Raw genomic sequence first — 6,803 nt, 5'->3', positions numbered from 1 at the left:
ATTTGGGACTGGTTACTTAAATTTCTAGTAGGTGAAGTTAAAAAGTGCACACGAACAACTTGTAATGTCTACAATTTTTTTAAAAAAATTTAAAACAATATTATAAAATAACAAATTTGGATTAATATGGTTAAATTAAATATCACTTACCCGACAACATGCAACTTTGTCATATTTATCTTGTAATCGAAAATGAGCATCCTGCCAATTCGTCACGTACAATAATACTTTCAATATATCTTCTTTCAATCGACTTCTGACATCGGACAAAACCTTTTTACCTGCAATAGAAGTAGATTCCGAAACTACAGTGTTAATCGGAGGTGTTAGTAGGTCTTTTGCAATTGCACAAACTATTGGCCATTGTCGTTGGCACCTTCGCCAGAATTCAATAACCTTTTCTGAACTTTATTAACTGTTTGTTGGTAGGTGATGAGTGAATTTCACTCATTGATTTAATGTCTCTTAAGCTTGAAATATTTGGTTGTTTTCGAGAAATGTAGAACGTTTTGATATGGGTATTCGTGTTGTTTTATAGGTAAACTAATTTGATGAAATGGTGAGTTTGAAGGGTGGAAAAGAGTCAAAGTTTCATAGAAGTGAATGGACAAGAAGAAGCATCAAGATGCACGTGGAAGACGATGGAAGAAAGAAGGAAGAAAACCAACTATAACACAGCGTCTAGGCGCCACAAAACAGAGCCCAGGCGCTGCACAACCTGAGAGGAAGCAGAACTGTAGCGCCTAGGCACCACAGTGCAGCGTCCAGGCGCTGCACAACCTGAAACGAAGCAGAAACGCAGTGCCTAGGCGCCACTTTTGCAGCGCCCAGGTCCTGCATGCCGAGAAAGGAAAAACGCGATTTTTCCAAATATTTTTTGACCCGGCCCAACTCCAACTCGTAATGTAAATTAAGGGGATTATAAATACATATTGACAGACCTAAGAAAGGGGTTTTTTGATGGCTGAAGAAAGGAGACAAGGAGATACACTAATTGAGAAAAGAATCATAGGATCTTGGAGAAGGAATCAAGCTGCAACCTGAGTTTTTTCTTATCTTTCTCTTCTCCATGCAATTTAATTTATATTTTATCATGTTCTTCTCCTCAATCATGAACTAAGTTATTAAATCTAGGGTTTAATGTAACCTATTTGAGACATGATTCAATTTCTTTATAGTATTTCCATTTAATTTTCCAGAATTGATTTGTATTGTTCTTGCTTAATGCTTTCGGTTGCTTGATCACCAATTGAATGAATTGATGCTCTAAGTTTAACGCTCGAGAGAGGGAAGTTTAGGCATGATCTAAGAACAATATAACCTAGATTTGTAGATTTCGAGAGAAAGTGCGATTCTTTGAGGGTAAAACAAGAACCAAGTGCGTGACAATCTTTATAAATTTAACTCGGAATAGAGATATTGGGGTTGAATTATAGAGATAGGCTCTATTTGACGATCAAGAGGGGGAAATAGAATTAATTTAGGATTCTTGCCTATGAATTCGGGAAATAATTAATGGAAGTATCTATAGGGGTTGAGAATTATGTTGATAATACGGTGAAATCACTCTCTAGACTTTATGAAATTCTGAATTAATCTTTAGAAATTGCCTCACTTTTATTGCATTATTTAATTCATTGACATTAGTTTAGTATTCAAACATCAATTTAACACCCAATTGTCTAGATAAATTAAACGCGGTCACAATTATAGTACTTAGTGGAAGTCGAATATCAATCCCTGTGGGTTCGACACTTTTCAATTCTTTAATATACTATAAAACTTGACACCGTGCGCTTGCGATATAAAATCGCGTTACATAAATTGCGTGGCAAGTTTTTGGCGCCGTTGTCGAGGATTGAGTCATTCGAATTCAATTGATATTATTACCAATCGACGTTCATTTTACTCTATATTTTTATTTTTACCGTTATTTTTATTTTACTCCTTTTGTGTCTATCTTTAAAAGCTTCCTTTTGATTATTTTCAGCTGTTTATGCGAAGGGCGAGAAATCTAGATATACTACCTATTGATCCTGAACCAGAACGCACATTTCGCATTCTCAGAGGCATCCAAAGAAACAAACGGGAAGCAATGGCAGAACAGGATGTTAGAGCAGCCACTGAGGATAACCAACAAAGGGCTAATCGGGACTACATAAGGCCGGTTGTCAATGACAACTATTCCGACATCGCACGCCCAGCAATTGCTGCAAACAATTTCGAATTGAAGCTGGGGTTGATACATATGGTACAGCAAAATCAGTTTGGGGGTGCTGCAGTAGAAGACCCAAATGCTCATCTTGGATCCTTTTTGGAAATTTGTGACACGATGAAGATGAATGGGGTTACTGAAGATGCAATTAGACTCCGCCTATTCTCATTCTCTTTAAAGGATAAAGCAAAGGCTTGGTTCCAATCACTACCGTATGACTCAATTACAACTTGGGAAGACTTGGCTCAGAAATTCCTCACCAAGTACTTTCCATCTCCTAAATCAGCTCAACTTCGCGGTGAAATTAGCCAATTCAAACAACTCGACTTTGAGCCATTCTATGAAGCCTGGGAAAGATTTAAAGATTTGCTTAGGAGATGTCCTCAACATGGGTTCCAGAAATAGGTGCAAATTGAGATATTTTATAATGGGCTAAATGGGCAGACAAGGACTATGGTAGATGAGGCATTTTAATGGCTAAAACAACAGAGGCTGCATATGCTTTATTGGATGACATAGCCACTAACAGTTACCAATGGCTAAGTGAGAGATCGGGTGTAAAGAAAGTAGCAGGACTTCATAAAGTGGATCCCATCACCGCACTAACAGCTCAGGTTGCATCACTCACAAATCAGATAGTCACGCTTACCACTCAAGGAAATCAACAGAAGGTAGATTCAATCTTGAGTACTTCTTCTTCACACCAAGAGATAGAGGTTGTAAACGAGCAGGCCCAATATGTCAACAGTAGAAACTACAATCAAAGAGGAAGCTACCGAGCTAATCACTATCATCCAGAGCTGAGGAATCACGAGAACTTGTCATATGGCAACAATAGAAATACACTTCAACCTCCACCCGGATTCAACACTCAGAATTCTGATGGGAAACCACCATTGGAAGACATCCTTGGGACATTCATTTCTGAGACAAGATCACGCTTCAACAAAGATTAATCATGTTTAGATAATATTGAAACACATGTGTCCAACATGGGAGCCACAATGAAGAATCTTGAAGTGCAAATTGGCCAATTGGCTACCTCAATGAAGTCTCAACAAAAAGAAAATTTTTCAAGTGATACAGAGGTCAATCCAAAGGAGCACTGTAAAGCTGTTGTATTAAGGAGTGGCAAGCAAGTTGGAGAAAGTGAACTCACCGAAGATAGCAACCCCACACCCGATAAGGAGAAAGAACAAGTAGTAAAAGAGCAAGAAAAATAGGACAAAGGAACAAATAAGGCCCACAAACCTTACTCCATATCCTTCCCTGACAACCCACCAATTCTCACACCACCACTTCCATTTCCACAGCGTTTTCAAAAGAAAAAATTTGATAATCAATTTGCAAAATTTTTATAAAATTTCAAGAAAATTCACATTAATATTCCTTTTGCAGATGCTTTGGAACAAATGCCAAATTAGGCAAAGTTTATGAAGGAAGTGATGTCAAATAAGCGAAATTTGGAGGAATATGAAATAGTAAAATTGACAGAAGAATGCAGTGCTATTCTTCAAAAGAAACTTCCTCAGAAGAGAAAAAATTCGGGCAACTTCACTATTCCGTGCACCATTGGAAGCTCTTTCTTTGAAAAGGCCCTCTGTGATCTAGGAGCAAGCATCAATTTAATGCTGTTATCAGTATTCAAGAAGTTAGGCCTCGAGGAGGTCAAGCCAACAATAGTGACTCTACAACTAGCTGATAGGTCCCTCACCTACCCACGAGAAATTATTGAAGACGTGTTGGTAAAGGTCGACAAATTCATCTTCCCAGCTGATTTTGTGGTATTGGATATGGAAGAAGATAAGGAAATTCCACTGATTTTAGGCAGACCATTTTTAGCAACTGGAAGGGCATTAATTGATGTACAAGGGGGACAATTGACATTGAGAGTGAATGAAGAAGAGGTGAGGTTCAACATTTACCAAGCAATGAAGTACTCAGATAACGATGACACTTGCCACAGGATTGACTTCATTGATTCTGCTGTGAAAGATGAGAAATTATGTATTAAAGATCCTCTAGAGCAATGTATGATATTTAGCACAACAAAGGATGATATTAGCACTTTTGGAGAATACATAGGGAGCAAGGATTTGGTTGATTACATATTGGCTCTTGAGTCTACATCAGTTGTGGAAAACCCATCACAATGTGAGGATATTCAACAGTCAGAGGAAGCAGATAACAAAGAAAGCAATGAAAACAGTAAGACTGAACTGAAGTAATTACCAGATCACCTTTGCTATGCATTTCTCGGGAACGATCTGCATTTCCAGTGATTATTTCTTCATCACTCACCAGAGACGAAGAAGATAGATTATTGAAAGCGTTAAGGGATCATAAATGGTCAATAACTGACATCAAGGAGATAAGTCCTACAATCTACATGCATAAAATCCTCATGGAAGAGTCTTACAAGGCATCCATCGAACATCAAAGAAGGTTAAACCCAGTAATAAAAGAAGTGGTTCGAGCGGAGATTCTAAAACTATTGAAGGCAGGAATCATTTTTGCCATTTCAGACAGTGAATGGGTCAGCCCAGTGCAAGTGGTACTAAAGAAAGTAGGGATGACAGTAGTTAAGAATGACAATAATGAGCTAATTCCAACAAGAACAGTAACTGCCTGGAGGGTGTGCATTGACTACAGGAAACTGAACAAGGCAACTAGAAAGGACCATTTCCTACTGCCGTTCATAGATCAAATGTTGGACAGATTAGCTGGCTACTCTTACTATTGCTTTCTTTATGGATATTCGAGCTACAACCAGATTGCTATAGCACCAGAAGATCAGGAAAAGACAACCTTCACCTGTCCTTATGAAACTTTTGCTTACAGACGGATGCCATTCGGATTATGCAATGTACCAGCCACTTTTCAGAGATGCATGATGGCAATCTTTGCAGACATGGTTGAAGACATCATGGAGGTATTTATGGATGATTTCTCAGTATTTGGTACTTCTTTTGATAACTGCCTTCACAATCCCTCCTTAGTGCTGCAACGCTGTGAGGAAAGGAATTTAGTTCTCAACTGGGAAAAGTGTCACTTCATGGTACAAGAAGGTATTGTGCCAGGCCATCATGTTTCGGCGAGGGGATTGGAAGTGGACAGAGCAAAAATTGATACAATTGAAAAGCTACCACCACCCACCAATGTCAAAGGCATTCGAAGTTTCTTAGGGCACGCTGGATTCTACAGGAGATTCATCAAAGACTTCTCAAAAGTGGCAAAACCCCTATGTAACCTTTTGGAGAAGGACACAACGTTCGTATTTGATGAAGACTGCTTACGAGCTTTTGAAACCATAAAGGCAAAATTAGTCACTGCCCCAGTGATGGTAGTACCAGATTGGGATCAGCCATTTGAGGTTATGTGTGATGCTAGTGATTACGCAGTAGGGCCAGTTTTGGGACAAAGGCATGATAAGATTTTTCGGGCAATCCACTATGCCAGCAAAACTCTTAATGGAGCTCAACTAAATTACACGACAACAAAGAAGGAAATGCTGGCAGTAGTATTTGCATGTGACAAATTCAGATCTTATCTCATTGGCACCAAAGTGATAATTTACACGGACCATGCTGCAATCCGTTATCTCTTTCAAAAGAAGGATGTCAAGCCATGCCTAATTCAATGGATACTACTACTACAGGAATTTGATGTAGAGATTCGGGATAAGAAAGGCAGTGAGAATGTCGTTGCAGACCATCTCTCACGATTGGAGAATGAAAAGGTGGTGGATGACATTCAAATTCAAGAAACGTTTCCTGACGAGATCTTGCTAGCTGTATCAACAAAAATCCCATGGTATGCTAATTTTGTTAACTATTTAGTGTCTGGAAGATTGCCACCTGACTTGACCTTTCATCAAAAGAAGAAATTTCTACATGATGTCAAGTCATACCTGTGGGATGATCCAATCTTGTTCAAAAGGTGTGCTGATAGAATAATCAGGCGGCGTGTCCCTATGGAAGAAACGCGATCAATCATGCAGCATTGCCACTCTTCACCTTATGGAGGTCATTTCGGTCCTACACATACTGCTGCAAAGGTATTACAATCTGATTTTTATTGGCCAAATCTGTTCAAAGACTGCTATGCTTTTGTGAAGACATGTGATCGCTGTCAGCGCACTAGAAACATTTCAAGACATCATGAGCTACCATTAACCAGTATGCTTGAAGTGGAATTATTTGATGTGTGGGATATTGATTTCATGGGTTCGTTTCCACCTTCCTTTGGTCAAGAGTATATTCTTTTCGTAGTAGATTACGTGTCTAAGTGGGTTGAAGCCATTGCCACACCAACAAATGATGCAAAGGTGGTGTTGAAATTTTTACTGAAAAATATCTTCACTCGGTTTGGCATGCCTAGGGCAATCGTAAGCGACGGAGGTACACATTTCTGTAACAAGCTGTTCAATTCTCTTCTAACTAAGTATGATGTCAAGCACAAGTTGGCATTGGGTTATCATCCACAATCAAATGGGCAAGCAGAGGTGTCTAATAGAGAGATTAAACAGATTTTGGAAAAGACAGTGAATACCAATCGGAAGGACTGGTCTCTCAAACTAGATGACGCT

This window comes from Olea europaea, unplaced genomic scaffold, assembly GCF_002742605.1.
Source record: "Olea europaea var. sylvestris unplaced genomic scaffold, O_europaea_v1 scaffold911, whole genome shotgun sequence".
Lineage (NCBI taxonomy): Eukaryota > Viridiplantae > Streptophyta > Magnoliopsida > Lamiales > Oleaceae > Olea > Olea europaea.
The sequence above is the reverse complement of the archived record's forward strand: the minus strand, read 5'-3'. Positions refer to the sequence as shown.